The sequence below is a fragment of the Oryza glaberrima genome, chromosome 6, assembly GCF_000147395.1.
Source record: "Oryza glaberrima chromosome 6, OglaRS2, whole genome shotgun sequence".
Lineage (NCBI taxonomy): Eukaryota > Viridiplantae > Streptophyta > Magnoliopsida > Poales > Poaceae > Oryza > Oryza glaberrima.
The window spans coordinates 12,072,046-12,091,019 of NC_068331.1; the positions used below are offsets into that span (position 1 = coordinate 12,072,046).

Sequence of the window (18,974 nt, forward strand, 5' to 3'; positions counted from 1 at the left end):
AGACCTAATATATAAGTGGACGAGTCTCTTACCTTTTTGGCTAACTTTTGGAGTGGAAAAGACCATTTACGATTCTACAAATGGTATCAGAGCCTGGCTAGTTTAACATCTTTGATCCGAGGGACAAAGTGTGTGAATGCCTGATAGACCGTAGGTGCCTGCAGAATCAATCACATTGGTTGTGGAAGGGTAAAGACTTAATATATAAGTAGAGGAGCCCCTCACCTGTTTGGCTAGCTTTTGGGGTGGGAAAGACCCTTTACAATCTTAAAAAACTGGAAATTAATATATTTTTCCTCTTAAAAGTAAAATTTTCTCTAGCTTCTGTAATTCTATTCTAATACAGGCTACTGTCTAACTAAAATTAGGGGAATGGAAAGAGTATGGTATTTTTTTCTGCTTTGTGCTCGAGCTGAATTGGCCTGTCATACCATCTTCTATCGTCATATATGCCAGATTTTTGCTTTGGAGCTGCTTGAAAGAAAACTTTCTATTGAGCAGGATTCCTTTTTCATTCCCCTCTGTGGCTTAGCCTAGGGTGATGCTCCTGTTCTTTTTTCTTGAATATACAAGAGAATTACGTGTCATCTATCTATTATCTATCTATTATCTATTATTATATACTAAGTGCATTAAACTTCCTACAAACGCTCTCAAGCCGCCACGTGAGATTCGTATAAACACTCCTAAGTCGTCACGTGGCTCTATAATTAATAAATTATAATGAAAAAATCCAAACAACAATTTCCACTTAATCATAGTGGACCTATTTTTTTTACCATTAAATTTACCTAACAATGTAAAAACATAAAAAGCCCACTTTCCATCCGTTCATGTCACGTACGTGTATCAACCTCCACGTGTAGATACGTACGTATCTCTCCTTCCCTCCCCTCACATCATCTCCTTTTTTTTCCCCTAAAACTGACAACATTATGTATTAACAAAAATAGATAAAAATAGATAGCTTAACAATTATAATTTTAAAGTTCTTTCAGTTGCTCTTTTATTTATAATTCAATAAATAATTCAAGTTTCATATTATCTATATTTACTATATAAAACTGAAATACATCATTTGGACATTATATGGAAACCAAACAAGAATAAGACATTATAAAAAGAATTTGACGATATGCTAAGAAATAATACTGAATGGGTAATCATCAACAAATGATAGGTAAGTAGAGGTTGCCATCAAGCCACATCAAACAATAGTTGACTACAAATAGATTGCCAAGTATGACTAATAGCGTTCCTACAATCCTAAGATGCCACGTAACGCTTTAATAAATAACACAAAATCTAAGAATAAAAGTAAAACACTTAACCGGTGTATCCATTATATTCAACCATTATATTAGATCTATCAAGTAATCCCTTTGTAACATACTGAAAATTTGCTATTTTCTGAATATGCATCATGCCGATTCTTATGTTCTTAATAACCTTCCTAAACCTAAGAAATTATAATTAGAGGGACCTCCTAAAACTAACATGCATAAAATCCCTCTTTGGTATTTAAAATCTTTCATGGTTTTTATTCTAAAAATTGGTTTTGTTAAATTGAGGTATTCTCTTTGATTTGATTTTGCATCTTAAACCTTCTTTCGACCAAAATTTCCTTTATTCAAATTTAGTTTGAAAATCCTTTTTACTTTTATGAATTATGGTCCAAGAAATTCTTCCAAACCTAAACCGAATCAATTCCAATTTTATTGGAATTAATTGTCGACCCATCCTTTGATTTCAAATCTATTCTTATTTATCGCCAAATATTCAAGTTCCTCCTTTTGATCTAGCCACCAATTTAATCCCTGTGGCTTGATTCCCTCTTCGGCACAAGAAATATTATTATTAGGAATATTGTGAATAATTGCTCTTGTGCTAAGAAAATAGACTCTATCCCTCCACCCCAAATCGAAAACCTTATTTAGCCCATGTCTAATTCTTTAAATTTCATACGACATATCTTGGGCTAACATTCTATTTATTCTACTCCCTCCATATTCTCTCCACATACTCAAAAATATTCAAATCAAGAGCCATATTATTTATGGTGTTTAATATTTTGAATTCCTATTTGAGTGCATTAAATAAACTCCATCTCTAAGATATTGCACTCAAATAAACCAGAAAATATCTCTTCTGGAAATTATATTTGGATATAATTTCCTTTCAAACCTTCTTATTCAAATATTCTCCGAATTCGAATCCCTTGTAAACCTTAGCCATCCAAATTGCTTCCAATTACAAACTCTCCTCTAAATTAAACCTCTATGACAATTAGACTTTCTTCCTTTTTGATTGGGCCGAATTCTCCTTTTTCCTCCTCTATTTCACTCGGCCCAAGTCGGCCCAACCACCCAGCCGAGCCGTCGCCTTCTTCTCCTGTGGGCTCACAGGGCGCCCACGTCGCCGCTGCTGCCGTTCGCGGCTTTGCCGCCGCCACCGCAACTTTGAGCCGTCGCCGCCGTCTTTCCTTCGCCGCTAAGCATCCGCCGCTGACGTCAACCGCCACCTCACCCTGCTGACGCCAGCCACTGCACCAAACCGCCTTCATCAGCCAGTAGGAGAACGAAGCCGGCGCCGTAATTCTCTTCTTCACGCCGCCGCAGCCGTGTCTCCTCTCGCCTTCTCCTCCGAAACCGCCATAAGCAACCGACATCCACCGCCTATAAATAGCCGGCGAGATCGTCCTCCCCTCCTCACATTATCAGAGCTTGAAGCTCTTCCTCTCTCTCTCTCCTGTCAAGTCCGGCCGACGCCGCCATCGGTCGATCTCCTCCTCTATAGTTCCCCTAGCCAAATCCTTGCACCATCGGCTTTGCCTCCCTCTGGCGAACCCATTTTACCCCTTTCCCCCTTCTTTTCCCCTTTGAATCGAGCCTCACCGGAGCTTTCTCTCTCTCTCCGGTTCATGCAATTGTGCTCGCCGTTCCGGCCTCCTCCCTTGTTCCCTTCGCCTTCCACTGCCCTTCCTAAGTGCGCCGTGCGCGGGAACACGCGCCGCCGCTGACGCCGCCGTCCCCATCCACCAGAGCGCCGGCAGCCCGCTCGCCTTCCCCTCTTCCTTCTCTCGGTTCTCTGTGAAACAGAGAGAAGAGAGAAGACGGGAGGAAGAAGGAAAAGAAAAGGAAAAAGGAAGACTGACAGGTGGGCCCCTACACAGTACACTTTCATATTTTCTAGATTTAATTCAAATCCTATTCTTTAGAAGCCCATATCTCCTAAACCATAGATCCGATTCCAGTGAAACTTGGACCTAAATTCATCTAAATTCAAACCCTATCTTTTGACAGCAAATTTGCTATTTTAATATTTTATTTGAATTTATTCAAATATCGTTTGAATTTATATTTGCCTTTTCAAATATTTTCCATTTATTTCCAAAATACCCTTTAGCCACTAAAAAGCCGCCGGTTGGAACTTTACGTCTTCCATGGGGACGTTCGCGGTTTACTATCCCCGATGTCGGACCGTTGGTTGTAAAGCCCGGCAAAACCTTTACTATCCCCGATGTCGGACCGTTGGTTGTAAAGCCCGGCAAAACCTTTACTATCCCCGATGTCGGACCGTTGGTTGTAAAGCCCGGAAAAACCAAACCTTAAGGTCGAAGTGCTACTCCTGGCACCCCACGCCTCGATGCGTATAGTGGTCGGAGCTTCACTATTCCCTCGACCTCCACAGCACGCCGCACAGTTAGCTCTTGGGCTCTGTGTGATCCTAGCCGCTCTGCCGCCACTCACGGTTATCGGAGTAACACTTCCGTCCCACTAAACCCACACAAACCTCCTATCCCTCTAGCCGTTATGCTGTCTGTTGACATCGGCTAGAGAATATACCAATTCTAGTCGTTATACTGCCCAACTCTAGCAGCGACTAGCAAACACCTAAACCCTAGCTGATATTTATCCTACCTCAATCAGCTTGCTATCCAGACTCCACGCCAGCTACAATATCATCCCAACCATTTACCCTCCAACTACCCATAACCTATACATGAAATACGAGCCGATATGCTATCCTATTTCAGAATCGACTCGAGAACAAGTAAATCCTAGCCATTCTTCTACCAAAGCCCAACTTCGACCGTTACTAGCCACATATCCACTTAACCAATTAGATTATTTAGTATATCCCCTAATCTCCAAGAAACTAAAACCCACTCATGAAATATAAGCGACAAATGTTGCTTAATCTCCTATCCACTTTAGTCTCTAACCCTTTAGAACCTCCACATAAAATGTTAGCCCAATAATCCCAACCCTATAAAGGAGATAGGTTATACCCTAAACCCTAGCCCTTTTAGTCGTTTATCGTTTTCTTGTTATTTTATGGATTTTATTGAAATTGGCTCTTCCTCTCCTTCAGTAGAGTTTATTTTATTTTGGATGGCAACCTGTGGTATTTCAAGGATCGGATAATCAGGTTGCCTACCTTGGATTTATTCGCGTTGGAGCAAGGCAAGTTATTATTCCTCCCCTTGAACATAATTACCCTATATTCTATATCTCTATTCTATGCATTAGTCATTCATGATTTTGAATGCATAACCTGAACATATAGTAAACCAGATATATGCTAGATTTGCTTAGCCCTGCCTAGTTAGTCTGCATAAAAATATAATGAACTTAGATTGGGACAGTACGTAGGAATTGGTTGATTTCCGGGTGGCTAGTACTGTCTCAATCGATATAGTTATTACCAAGTACTTATGTCAAACGAACGAGTACGACCGCAATTCTAGAATGGGGACAGACCTTGCAAAGTAGGTTGTCTAGCAAAGGTGGTACCTCTGTACAGTGGTTCTTATTTAAGTCCTCGCGCAGGAGGCAAACTTATGCCGCGAAGGGCATATGCCGCGAAGGGCAACTATAACATTTACTGAGGCGCAGGTAAATGATTTGTTGAGCTCAAGTGTGTGTGTATTGTGAAAACCTGGTTGAGATGACAGGGGTCTCTCAACCAGTTCTCCCTCTAAAAACCTCGGGAACGCCATAACTCCTCTCACTGCTGATAACGTTACGTTCAGAGCGCATGAGGATGAGAGTTCATAGAACAGGTGCCACTGATGTTAGTAACCGAAAAGCTTTGCCATGACTAAGCTAATGAATATTGACATGTCATGGATTGCGGGTAAAGCGTACATTTACTGCAGTAAAATAAACATGAATCTATTCGAATAGCCGTGCTCACGGAATTGAGTATCGGGACTCATATGGTACTTTGGTTAGAAACCTAATTCAAGATTTTACTAAATGCTGCTGCATTTAAAACATCAGGCTTTCTATTTCTATATTCTCTGCCTTCTGCAAGTAATCGTAACCCTACTCAAATATTACCCTTTTCATACATTCATTATTGAATATAATAGCTTGCTGAGTACATTGTACTCACCCTTGCTTCAAACCCCTTTTTCCAGAGTTAATTTGAAGTTCTTGCCGAAGCCAGGAATTCAATCATATAAGTTAGTCTTATTTCAACCTAGTTCACAAATCTAGATTAGTTAGATGGTTTAAGTCTATAGCAAAACATTAGAGTTGAGTCACTCTATAAGCTTCTGCTGTAATAGTTAGCCACAATCTTGTAAATTCCCCTATTAATTTATGTAATAACATCTCCTTTGGAGCCTTCTTCAACTGTACGCAATGATGATCCAGATTGTTGAAGCTGTATCAATCTACTGATCCAGGGCTTGATACAGTTAAACACGTCGGTTTTCGAATCTTTAGTTTTGGGAGCCGACACCCTTGCTCCTAAAAACAATTAATCCCTCCCTATATACGTAGATACACAACAGATGTAAAAAGAAAAAAAAAGAGTGTATATACCATTCCTCCTGTATGGTAGTTTTTTTTCAGCGTTAACTCCTAGCGATGTTGTCGAGGAAGCCATGTCGTCATGGCACCACTTGACACCACCCCGCCAATTTTCATGAATGTTTTTTTTTTCTAACGATGTAAAAACTAGTTGGGCGCTCATATAAACGCATGCATACCCATCCTGTGAATACACATACACACATTATCCCCTAGAAGAGGAAAATATTTGTAAAAAACGAAGAAAAATTATATAGATCCGAGAGACTACTATTCACAATGAAAAATATACATACATACATACATACATAATTACATACATGCGTACGATCGAAAATGGCACATGGAACCACATTATGTCCCTATATAATTATGCCAATATCATCTTAATAGTGTTAATAATTATCATAAACAATTTTGATAATATAAATTATTCTTTCGTACATTACCCATGAAAATATATAAGTGAATTAGATGTATATATAATAAAATAAAAAACCAAAACACATATTAACTCGTATGTTTGTGAAGGATGGAGATAATAAAGTGATTTTTTTAATATAATAGGCATCATCATATAGTATATCGAAGATTTTATGGAATAAATATTCTAAGGTAATGATTCTAATAGTGAATATGGTGAGATATCTTTTAGTATTCCTTTTATAAACAATAAGTGAATTGCCCGTGCATCATCTGCGCGAGCTTCCTTCCTAGTTATTATATACTAAAAGTGCATTAAACATCTTACAAACGCTCTTAGACCGCCACATGGCACTGTATAATCTTATCGTTGATTTTTCACTTAAATTAGTGGACCCGTTATTTTACACCATCAGATTAGATCTTTTATTAAAAAAATATTTTCCTCCTGTATACGGCACAAACGCTCCTACCGTATGCATGTAAAAAAAAAACGCTCCTACCGTACGATGTACGTACCTACCTAATTTGTGCCGTTAATTTCGGTGTTAATGAAAGTTGCATATATACAACGTTGATAGCGCGTACGTACGCGCTAATTAGCAAATTCCCAGATACTCAGATGCACAGCAAGTCTTGCATCGTCATTTGTCTCGCGTGCAGTGGGCCAAGGGAAATGAAGCTCGGTGGGCTTAAATTCAGAGCCACGGTCCATCGGTCATTGTGGGCTTTAGGTGGGCTAATCGGACAGAATTCTCATTTTGGCCTTTGTACTCCTAAGTAAGTTCACTAAAGCTTCCTCATCTTAACATTGAGTTCGTGCCCCTCAAGTTGCAAAACCGGATTACCTGAGACCCGACAGTATTATATTCGGTTTTAGCTGACGTGGCAAGTTGACTGTACTCAATACGGTTGAGTGAGCAATGGGACCCACGCAGGTCCCACATGTTAGTGGCTAGCACTCTCTTCACCTCTCTCCGCCGTCTCTTCTCCTCTCTATCTCCCTTGTTCCCTCTCTTCTCCTCTCTTCCCAATCCCCTCCAGGGCGACAGCCAGGGGGAAGCATGGTGTGGTGAGCGGCGGCTAGCGGGGAGAAGGGGCGGCACGTGGTGGCTGACGGGAGAGGAGCTAGCTGGGAGAAGCACTATTAGAAAATGGGTTTCTCCAGGCGGTCAGAATGCATTTTCACAGGCTGCTCAACTCCCCGCCAGTGATTAAAGGCCAGTGAAAACCAATATCTTCACAAGCGGACCTTCACCGCTTGCGAAAATCGATTTTTGTAGGCGGCTGGGTTAAGCCGACTGCCAGCGGTGATATTTTTCAAAAAAAGAAAAAAAGAAAGAAATCACCCACCCAAATTCCCTTTTGACTGCAATGTCTCCACCTAAATTCCCTTTTGACTGCAATTTCCCAACAAGCAACATGAACAAATCCATCATCCACATGAACAAATCAACAGACATCGACATCAGTTGAATACGAACAAACAAACAACAACAACATTCATCATCCATCGCTGTCGTCATCGCCGACGGCCTCATTTGCTGTCGTCGTCGTTGCATGCGGTCGAAGTCGCACAGCCCTACCACGGATCTGCCGCCTGTCGCCGAGATCCGCCCGTGTGCCACCTCCAGGATCCGCCCACCACCGCCCTTGCGTCATCGCCAGGATCTGCCGGAGTGCCGTCGCCGGTTCCACCACCCGTGTCATCCTCTTCCTCCACCACATCGCCACCCCACACGCCGCTTCCGAGCCACACCTTCCCCCGCGCCGTTACGACCGAGTACCGCCACCCCGCACTGCCGCCGAGCCACCCCCTCCCCCGCCACCCCGTATTAGGATAGGTGTCGAATATACTAGTCCTATTTGGTTACAGTTAGACTTGGAGTTGTAATAGGTGTTAGGGGGTGGAGTTAGAGTCGGACTCTGTAACCCGGTATCTCTCTTAAATAGAGAGAGGAGTACCATAATGTAACCATAGCGACTACAATGTAGCATAGACACGCAGGGAGATGATGGCGGCGAGGCTATGGACTCGTAGCGGTTAGGAGCTATATTGGTTGGGGAGGAGCGCCCATAATCAGATCCCCGGGGATGTAGGCTTCGGCTGAACCTCATTAACAAATATCGTGTGTTCCTGTGTCGTCATCTGGCATGTCTTTTGTGATCAATGACTGAAGCAATCGGGAGGGTTAGTCGTCGTTCCACTATATCGACTAACTTTTATAACAAGTGGTATCAGAGCCCAAGGTTTGAAATCCGGAACAATTTCCATGGGTTACATGGTGGAGAGGCCATGTAAGAAGTCTTCGGGGTCATATGGGGTTAATGTGACGGGAGAGATTGTTGGGCCTGAGGCCAGGTAACAAGTCTTCGGGGTCACATGGGTTGATGCGACGGGGAAGATTGTTGGTCTCGATGTGTGACGGGGGAGATTGTTGGGTTTAGTCCCACATCGGTAATTGATGATGGGGGAACACAACTTAAAAGGTGGGGGCGGTCCTCACCCATCAGACTAGTCTTTTGGGTTGTGTAGCCCCAGGACCTAAAGTTGTGGCTCCGGTTGGGCCTGTGGTGGAGCAGGCCCAATGTGACCTGGGTGATCCACGGTTGGTGGGCCGGGCTGCGCACTATAACAAGTGATATCAGAGCTGAAGGTTTCAACATTGGATCAAGAAGACATGTGGAGGAGAAAACACGAGGTGGGGATCAACATTGGATCAAGAAGACATGTGGAGGAGGAAACACGAGGTGGGGATCGCGCATCGACAGGAGATCGTCAGTCGTGGCGATGAGATTGATGGCGACAACGAGGACGTTGCGGAGGCAACGACCTCGCTCACGATCAGACCGGCAATGGCGGAACACGTGCCCGATGCACGCGGGGATCGTGGATCCGCGGCGGCAAGGAGGCCAGTGTCGGAAGGGCAAAGTCGATGAGCGTGGCGCGGCACGGCGGACGTGCAGGGCCGAGGACGACGAGGTCGCGGACGGTGAACACGAGGGCTGCGACTGCGGTGCGTGTGAAGGCACGGACGATATGTATGGATACATGTCATACGCGTTACGGTGTGTGCACACTACCGAGCAGGAGGCCCGAAGCAATCTCATGTGAGCAGAGAGAAGATCGGCAGGAATTCACAAAGGAGTTTGAGTCGGATTCGATTGGAAGAGTCCGATCTGAACACGATAGTGTTGTCGTGGGGCAGGGGCCAAATTGATCTCGTAGAAGAATCAATTTTGAAAGCTCAATGTAGAAGTGCTTAGCGGCGACGGCTTAAGCTGCAAAGCGATCGGAGATGTCTCAGGAGGCAGGCCCAAGCGTACAAGCAGACCAGGCTGCAATCTGCTTGCCCACATGCATAGCATAGGATTGGTGAATTGAGACATGCAGGATGACGTGGATATGCATGGAGAAAACAAAGGAATGCATGGTGGCATGCACGATCATTAAAAGCTCAGCATGTAGACGTAGTGCAGTCCAGTTAGGCCAGAGGTGTGCTAATGCAAGCAGCAAGACAGAGGGCAATTCGCTTGAGATTGACGCGTTGGGAAAGCAACGGATTCAGATCGCTATGCAGGGACAAACAAGTTTGGCTTAGGAGAGTGGTGCGTGAGGTGCGTGTAAATCGGTTAAATCGGGCCGACAAGGTGGTCAGACCGACGGACTGGTTAGACTGCGAAGCTTGGACAGTTAGACCGGGTTCAACGGACGAGTGGTTCGTTGCAAAAATTTGTGAACGGATCCAGAAGAAGGACAAGAAGGTTCTACATATGGATAGCTTGCAGTTGTGAAGGGCGAGTAGACTAGTGGCAACAGGCTGGTCAGGTCGCATATAAAATTATCTAGTGACAACAAGATATATCTGGGACTCGACGAGAGGTTGAGATATATGGAGTTAGGTCAGGACTGAAGAAAATTTTCCGGGCAACAGCGGGTCAAATATCGTTGATGGGGTCAACGATATTGTTTGGCAGTATAGGATATATCCACGATATATGGGTTGGCATGATGGGGATATATAGAAATCTGCGTCACTGAAGAGGAAGAGGGAAGACTATCGTGGTAATTCGTCGAGTGATTCGAGGCGATGGTGAACTTCTCAATTTATCATGGAGCTCAGTCTACGGATGCGGGAAAGCGTGCATGTCGGATTTATTGGCTCGGTTCATAAGACGACAAGGAAGAAAGGGTTTTCTTTATGTCTGGTGAGTTTGATTTATCTATTTGGTGATGACATCGGTCATTTGGCCATGGATTAGATCGAATCAAATCAAAGACAGAAGATGGAGGTGAACATGGTCTTCGGTGAGTCTATGATGTGACAGCTAAGGAGGAGTCCAATTTTGCTTGGCAAGACGACTGTGATGATAGGAGAGAAGGTAGAGTACTATTGTAGGTGGAGTCCAAGAGGAAGAAATTACAGGGATAGCGGAGTCTCTTGAAGACGACGGGTTTGGCGCCGGCTCGTCGGGTAGCTCGTGGTGAAGCTGCAAAAAGAAGACAAGCCAAGTCTGGAGGACAGGAGGATTGGCATGGTGATTCTACTACTTCTGGGTAGCGTATATTCGTCAAGGTGGAGTTTGTTAGGATAGGTGTCGAATATACTAGTTCTATTTGGTTACAGTTAGACTTGGAGTTGTAATAGGTGTTAGGGGGTGGAGTTAGAGTCGGACTCTGTAACCCGGTATCTCTCTTAAATAGAGAGGGGAGTACCACAATGTAACCATGGCGACTACAATGTTGCGTAGACACGCAGGGAGATGATGGCGGCGAGGCCATGGACTCGTAGCGGCTAGGAGCTATATTGGTTGGGGAGGAGCGCCCATAATCAGAGCCCCGGGGATGTAGGCTTCAGCTGAACCTTGTTAACAAATATCGTGTGTTCCTGTGTCGTCATCTGGCATGTCTTGGGTGATCAATGACGGAAGCGATCGGAAGGGTTAGTCGTCGTTCCGCTATATCGACTAACTTTTATAACAAGTGTGCCACCGCCCACCGAATCGAGAGAGAGAGGGAGAGGGATTTTGGAAGAGGAGAGAGAGAGGAGAGGGAGAGGGATTTTGGATCTCGGAGAGAGGTAGAGAGACCGAGGGAGAAGGGAGAGGCGCAGCGTGGGGGCGCGCGGCGGATTTTATTAGCCTCAAGAAAAATTTTCAGCAATCCTCTTTACCTACCGCTAGCGAAAACACTATTTTCACTGGCGGACACTTAAGAGGTCCGCCTCAAAAAATAGAGTTTTTTATGGCAGTTCTCTTAGCGCGGCTATCAGCGAAAATCGGTTTTTCCTAGTGGTCCGTAGCCCCCCACCCCTCATTACGTTATTGCTGGCGGTTTTCCTATATGGCCGCCAGTGAAAAATATAGGGTAATGCCATGAAAAATCATTTTTTAGTAGTAAAGGGTGGCGCGCGGAGGTGAAGGGCGGCACATAGAATCCGGTGGGCTATGGCTAGCGGGAGAGGAGCGGGCAGGGGAGAAGGACGGTGTGTAGCAGAGAGAAGGGTGACGAGCGGCAAGCAACGGGCTGCGACTGGCGCGAGAGGAGTTGGCAGGGAGAAGGGCGGTGTGCAGCAAAGAGAAGGGCGGTGAGGAGAAGGGGCAGCGAGAGAGGAGCTAGCGGGAAGAAGGGCGACCCTCTGGAGCCGTAATCGCCATCGCCCGTTCCGTCTGTTATACATGTACTCTACTATGTCCGATAGGTCTCTGATTAAATGTCATTGAGTGAGGGTTGGTTTTGGTTCTCCAAGTTCTACTTCAAGAAGAAGGCGGTCATCATTATAACTATTAAGTGATTCCCCGCGCTTTGCCGCGTGAATTACTAAGAAATCCTCAATATTTTTTTTTACAATCAAGCTAGGAGTGCAAAGAAAAAAAATAATGAAACATCAGGGCTTATCAGTCAAATTGATAAGTATATGCTAAATATTATAAAAGTGATAGATAGATTTGTTAAATATTGTGCAAATGATATGAGGGGTGATGATTGGATATGCTTGCATTTTGATTTGTATAATTAAATAAATTGTAGATCATGTTGTATACTTGCATGAGATTAAATATGTAATTATTGCTAGTAGGTGATGATGTGGCATGGTTGCATGTTAAGCTTTAGACTTAGTGGGCTTTAACTTTATAGAGAGCATAGATAAGGTCCCCGTGGAGGGGAGGGATCGAATTACAAGCCATAGCTAGAGCAACATCGAGAGACAATCCGGTGAAAGTCAAGCCCTAGTCGCCAATAAGATTCCACTGAGGCATACTCGGTGGATTTTAGTTGGTGGATCTGATTAGCTAGTCTGCTCCCTCGTTCTAATCCGTATGGTGTTTTTCCCCGATATACATACATACTAGAGTAGGATTATTATTTATCCTGAGGGTCTAAACTAGTATATACCCTTGTCCCTTATTTACTAGATAAGATCTCATGCATGCCTTGGTTCCAATGTTCCCATACTTTATAAATATCATAGACGGATATACTCCGTCGACAATCTATAACCAATTAATGAAATTGTACTCTTCAATGTTATACTAAAAATAATATTTTGCGTAGCTAGGAGTATTTCACTCCTTTCGCCTTTCACTAATCTATTTACTGTACAGTGGAAGAATGCAGCAAAATATATCTATTTTTTTTTTGTTATCAACTGTTGTACATCTAATAAGAATTCTTAATGTTCAAAATGGCTTGTTTGCAAGCTCCGAATTGGAACAAAAATTTTAAAAAAATCCTGATTGCCATGGCTGGAAATAAGTTTTTGTTTTATATGTTTTCTGTGAGATTTTTGCAAGGTTTTGGTTTGGGGTATAAATTCACATTCTATCTGGATTTCGTTTTGGTTTCTAGTGAAGTGGTAAACACAGAGGGCCCTCCCAGGTATGAGTTTGCTGCTCCTACTCTATGTGCATGTATCAGGGGCAGGGTTCACTTTCTCGCCGGTAACCGCGCGGTAACTGCGGTTACCGGGCTTACCGTGGGGGGTCGGTAATCAAAACCGGCGGTAGGGTTTGGGCAAATTTTACCCAAATTCAAAAATTTGAAAAAAAATAAAAAAAAAATCATGGATGTAAAGCTTGATTTGTATGTTGTTATGGTGAAAAAATTTCATCAAAAAGAGTAATGTAAATTCAAATTTGAGCACAAAACCTATTGTCAATTATAAAAAAGAAAAAAGATTGAATGGAATGGACCAAGCATGCACTATTCATGAGGCCCAATAAGGCCCACAATGGGGGGAAAATATCCCTGGAAGCTCTGCTTCGTTCTCTGGCGATTCCTACCGTTTTTCCCATCTCGCGTAGCTGCGCTCAGGTCCGAAGGGGCGACGGCGTGCGCCCGCGCCAGATCCGCCACCTCGCCGGCGAGGCCGCTTCCCGCGCAGCAAGCGGCGGTAACCGCCTGGGTCGAAGGGCAAGAGGTAATCCCTCCGTTTTTGATGGTTTTCGCGCGGTTAGGGACGGTAACCGTGCGGTTTTGGAGGGTTACCGTCGTCTTCGTTAGCTATGCGCTGATATACGTAGGTGCAGTAATCGTGTGAAAACCGTGGAAACCGTCCTCCCTACCGTGGCTACCGTGGCTAGAACAGTGGTATTGTATTTTTTTACCGTGATATGCATGAACATATTTGGGGATTTAGGTCAATATGCATGAACATATTTTTACCAATATGCATGTGGAGTATATTTGGGGATTATGTGAAGTACATTGGGAATATGAGTTTATTTCAGCATTTGGTTGCCCGTGCTTGGCTAAAACCGTGCATGTGAAGTATATTTGATTGCTTTGGTCTATGTACATATAGGTTAAATTAAATATGTCATAGTATGGAAGAATTTGGGTGCATGCTTACCAGTATACATATTATTACGTCGTATTATTGCATCATAGGAGGTATGTTTATAATTAGCAGTGATAATTTCTCATGCATTTGATACAGGGTGGAGATGGCAGATAATAGGGACCCTGTGTGGGAGCACGGGGAGAATATCCCACCTGGATGGCGCTGTAAGTATTGCCATACAAAGAGGGGCGGTGGTGGGGCAACACAACTAAAGCAACACTTGGCTGCAAGAGGGAAGGGGGTTACATATTGCAATTCAGTGCCTCCGGATGTCCGTGAGTTCTTCAAGCGTGGTTGGACAGGATAAAAGATCCAGGTGACCAGCATAAGAGTGATATCGGAAAAAGGGTTGAAGCGGCAAGGGTCAACTATTATGACCTAACAGGTGATGCCGACAAGGAGGAACAAATGGAAGCAGCCATTGCAGCCTCACGACAAGAGGAAAACTTTAGGAGGGATGTTGAGGACCGCGGTGGCACTTATGAGCATGGCGGTGGGAGTGGATCCGCTCAGCCCCAGGCACAGAAAGGTAGAAGTAACCCAATTACCAATATGCTACGAAGGGCTACGTCTCATAGGGAGTCACCTGCTGTGAGAGATTACAACCTAGCATCTGCCAAGGCCCCTGTGCAGCCACGCATTGACATAGGATTCTTAACGAAGAAGGGGAAGCAAGCTAGGCAAGCCATTGGTGAGTCTTGGGCAAGGTTCTTCTTTACCGCCGGCATTCCTGATAGAAATGCCGATAATTCATACTTTGTGAGCGCTGTTCGGGAGACACGAAAGTGGGGTACGTATGCATCTATTAGGGAATTTCTTTTTTTCTAACTCATTGCAAACTACTTACTTCATACGTCAATTGTAGGTGAAAGTGTACTTCTCCAACTGGTAAGGAGATAGATGGAAAATATCTTGATTCTACAGAGAAGGATGTGAAGAAGCAATTTGATAGGTTCAAGAAGGATTGGGATGAGTACAGTGTTACTATCATGTGTGATTCTTGGACAGGTCCGACGGGTATGTCGGTCATCAATTTTTTGATTTACTGCAATGGAATAATGTTTTTCCACAAGTCCATTGATGCGACCGGGCAAAGCTAGGATGCTAACTTCATGCTGAAGGTAGATATGGTTCATGCAACAAATTACTTCATCACCTCTTATCGTCAGTGTTAGGGGCATGGACTAATTTTTATTATGTTATCTACCAATGCAGGAGATAAGGAAGGTGGTACGCGAAATAGGCCCTGAGCATATTGTTCAAATTATCACTGACAATGGGTCTAACTACAAGAAGGCATGCAGAGTACTACGGCAAGAATACAAGACAATTGTGTGGCAACCTTGTGTGGCACACACAGTTAACTTGATGCTTAAGGAGGTTGGGAAAATGCCAGACCACGAAATGGTGATTGAGAGTGCTAAGGAAATTTGCATATGGCTATACAATCATAACAAGTTGCATGCTATGATGGTCTCAGCTATAGGTGGTGAACTGGTTAAGTGGAATGCTACAAGGTTCGGAAAAAACTACATGTTTCTCCAGAGTTTCCTTAGGAAGCGAGATCTTTTCATGCAATGGATGGCTTCCTCTGTGTTCATGCAAAGCAAATTCAGTGGGACTTCGGAAGGTAGATATGCACACGCATGTCTATCTAGCATGGCTTGGTGGGAGAACTTAGAGGCAGTAGTGAATTCTGTCCAACCTATGTACTCATTCCTTCGGTTTGCTAACGAGGATAAGAACCCCAATTTGAGTGAGGTACTTTTGAGATATCAGTTGCTCAAAATGGAGTACGACAGTCTTTTTGCGAATCAAATGGAAGAGCTTGAAGCATACATGGAGATTGTTAACACAAGGATGCACAACCTAACCGATGAGACTCTCATCAATGCCAATAAGTATTGGTCATAACATAATCCACATGGCATATTATGTAACTCTGACTTAACATGTGCCATGTTTTATAGCTGCCGCATTGAACCCTAGGACGCACTACGCATATTCTCCAAGTGCTACTGTCTTCCAAGACCTCCGACAGGCATTCGAGTGGATGACAGACATCGATACGGCTGCCGCCGCTTTGCTGGAGGTTGAGATGTACCGACGTAAGACGGGCGAATTTGGGAGGGCACTAGCAAGAAAAATGGCCATAGATGGGAAAACTTCACCTGGTATGTTTCTAATCATGGAACTATGATATGTCTAATTGATCTTGATGTATTCAGAATTATAAAATGACATGTTACTTGGCTTTTGCAGCACAATGGTGGTCTATGTTCGCCTCAGACACGCCGAAATTGAAGAAGCTTGCGTTGTGTTTGGTTGGTCAATGTTGCTCCTTCAGTGGATGTGAAAGGAATTGGAGCACATTCGCATTCGTACATACGAAGGTCCGTAATAGACTTACCCACAAGAAGCTCAACAAGCTAGTGTATGTGAACTACAACCTTCGCCTTCAAATTCAGCAAGCAAATGCCCAAATTAGGGTGGAGGACGATGATCCCCTTCAAAGATTAGCAGACCTCTCATTCTATGAAACTAATAATCATATCAACGAATGGATGGACAATGCTCGCTCTAATGCTTGCCCCGAACTAGATGAAGATTCAACTGAGAGTGACGCTCCCCTGCCTAGTCAACTTGTGGCTGACCTAGTGAACTTGGATGACCTGCGAAGGACCATGGGAGCTTCTAGTATTGCTGAGTGGGCTGATAAGAATGTAGGTGACACTCATATTGGAAAAAAGGAAGACTCGAAAGCTACCAAAAGCACGTCCATCTAAAAAGGTAAAGGGCAGAGGTCCACGATCGACTAGTGTTGATAGCGATGAAGAGACCCAAGGAAGCCCAGACTACCAAGAGTCGAATGATAGTAGCTCAAGAACTAAAATAGATGACGGCGACGACGATGGTCAAGGAGGCCAAGGCACTACTAATGTGCCTCCTAGGGGTCACACCCAACAGTCAGATCACCACAGCCCTATTCAATTCACTGGTGTGATATAATTCAATTGCTATTTCAACCTTCACCATCCAATTCAGTACTGGTTAATTTTCTTCCAATTATTTGATTTGTAGGTAAGGGCGACTTCACTCGTGCTACTCAGGACCGGGATCATGGTGCTCCAAGCTCTCAACGAACTACCATTGCACCAGGAGCCCGACAACAGCAACAATTCAGTGTCATACAACAGGATAGCTCTAGCTCATTCAGTACCTCTAGCTTTGAAAGTGGCTATCTAACGTATGTGTACAACCGTACCCAATCTTCTGATTATCCTGCTACTACATGGGTGTATGAATGGCAAGAGCCTCAGTGGTATGCTCAATTGTACGCTCAGTGGCAAACAACATCATCATGGACAGGTCAAAGTTGGGAGGAATACAAGGCGGGGTTGCTACATTCACATGGCTTGATGCTCATGTCCACAGAGGAGTACAATATGGCATATAATCGGTGGAATGCGTAGCTATGCATGTACTTGTTTATTTCCTTTCATTCGAACTAGAATTGTAATCGTGGATATTATATTGTGGACTCTATTGTTATTGTGGACTATATTGTTATTCTGGACCTACATGTGGACATCGTTATGCTTTGAAATATGAGATTGATGATTGTTATTGTTGTTATAATGTTATGAATTATTGTATTAATTTCAACTCCACAATACAGAATAGGTCATGCCGAATGTTTCTATTGTATAACCACATGTTAAGTTCTCAAGTATCCCATATATTTTTTGTTATTATCCCAAATTATACTCACATTTTAGTATTTTTCCATTCTTTTTTTTTCATTTTTCTTATTTCAGTTCCAACATATCGCGGTTACCGTACCAAACCGTGCGGTTACCGTGTCGCTACCGTGGATTTTGAATTCAAAAATTTGGATACAAAATTTGTGCGGTTTTTCGCGGTAACCGCGCGGTTACCGTGGTTACCTCCTTACTGCGGTGGGTCAGTAACCCCTCCCCCCCCCCCCCCCAAAAAAAAAACGGTAAGGTGAACACTGATCAGGGGACAGGGAGGAAGAGATCAAAAAGTAGAGCAACAAAATATTTAACATTAGAATTAGGATTTGTTAGTTTGCATTTGCCGTGATTTATTGGGATCGAGATTGGGATTGATGATGTTTTTCTATAGTCAAATGTGATTTGCGCAACAATTCTATGGGAGCTTATTTAGATTTTTTGTTTATCCGTGCTCTGGATTTTAGGATTGATACTTGTTAGCTTGCTAGAAGTTGGATTTGAGACCTGAAATTTTTAAGCTTTTATGAGGAACTTGTGTTATTTTCCCATTGATTTATAAATAACATTAGTACTTTGCCATTTGTCAGACACTGATTGTTCTTTCTGCTGAATCAACTTACAGAATAAATGACATTTTCTATGTCACAACGAATACCATTCATTTATTGTTATTACTAATTCCTGTGTTCAGTTTACCTTAAATCTATTAAATGACAATATAAGACATTATCAAACTCTAACATCATATTTCTCAAAATATATGTAACACCACCCTAAAAGACCATAATAGATTTATTCTGAAAATATATGTTGAGCTAAAACAGATAAACCGAACATTAAATGGATTCGATTAACAACAGATCATTTAGAGCAAGTTTAATAATATAGCCCACTACTAGCTCCAATTCATTTATAGCCAATGTATAGCCAATTCATACAATAGTTGCTTACTATACTATTAATATATGGTTTCACATGTCATACATATATTGTGTGTTAGAGTCCGTACTCGCTGCTCTTCTCTCTCATCTTTTATCTCATTAAAATTTCTTTATAGCTGGCTAATAGTTTGCTATTGTACCTATAGTAGGCTATAAGCCAGCTATAAATATATTTTAAAGAGATAA

General features: G+C 43.1%; 1 long non-coding RNA gene across 1 annotated transcript; it reads left to right on the forward strand.

Moving 5' to 3' along the window:
• The first annotated feature begins 2,733 nt into the window (after positions 1 to 2,733).
• Positions 2,734 to 17,656, forward strand: LOC127775815 (uncharacterized). Its single transcript, XR_008018041.1, has 6 exons — positions 2,734 to 3,156; positions 14,186 to 14,879; positions 14,955 to 15,210; positions 15,305 to 16,263; positions 16,352 to 17,087; positions 17,171 to 17,656. It is a non-coding gene; the product is annotated as an uncharacterized LOC127775815 (long non-coding RNA).
• The last annotated feature ends 1,318 nt before the right edge of the window (positions 17,657 to 18,974 follow it).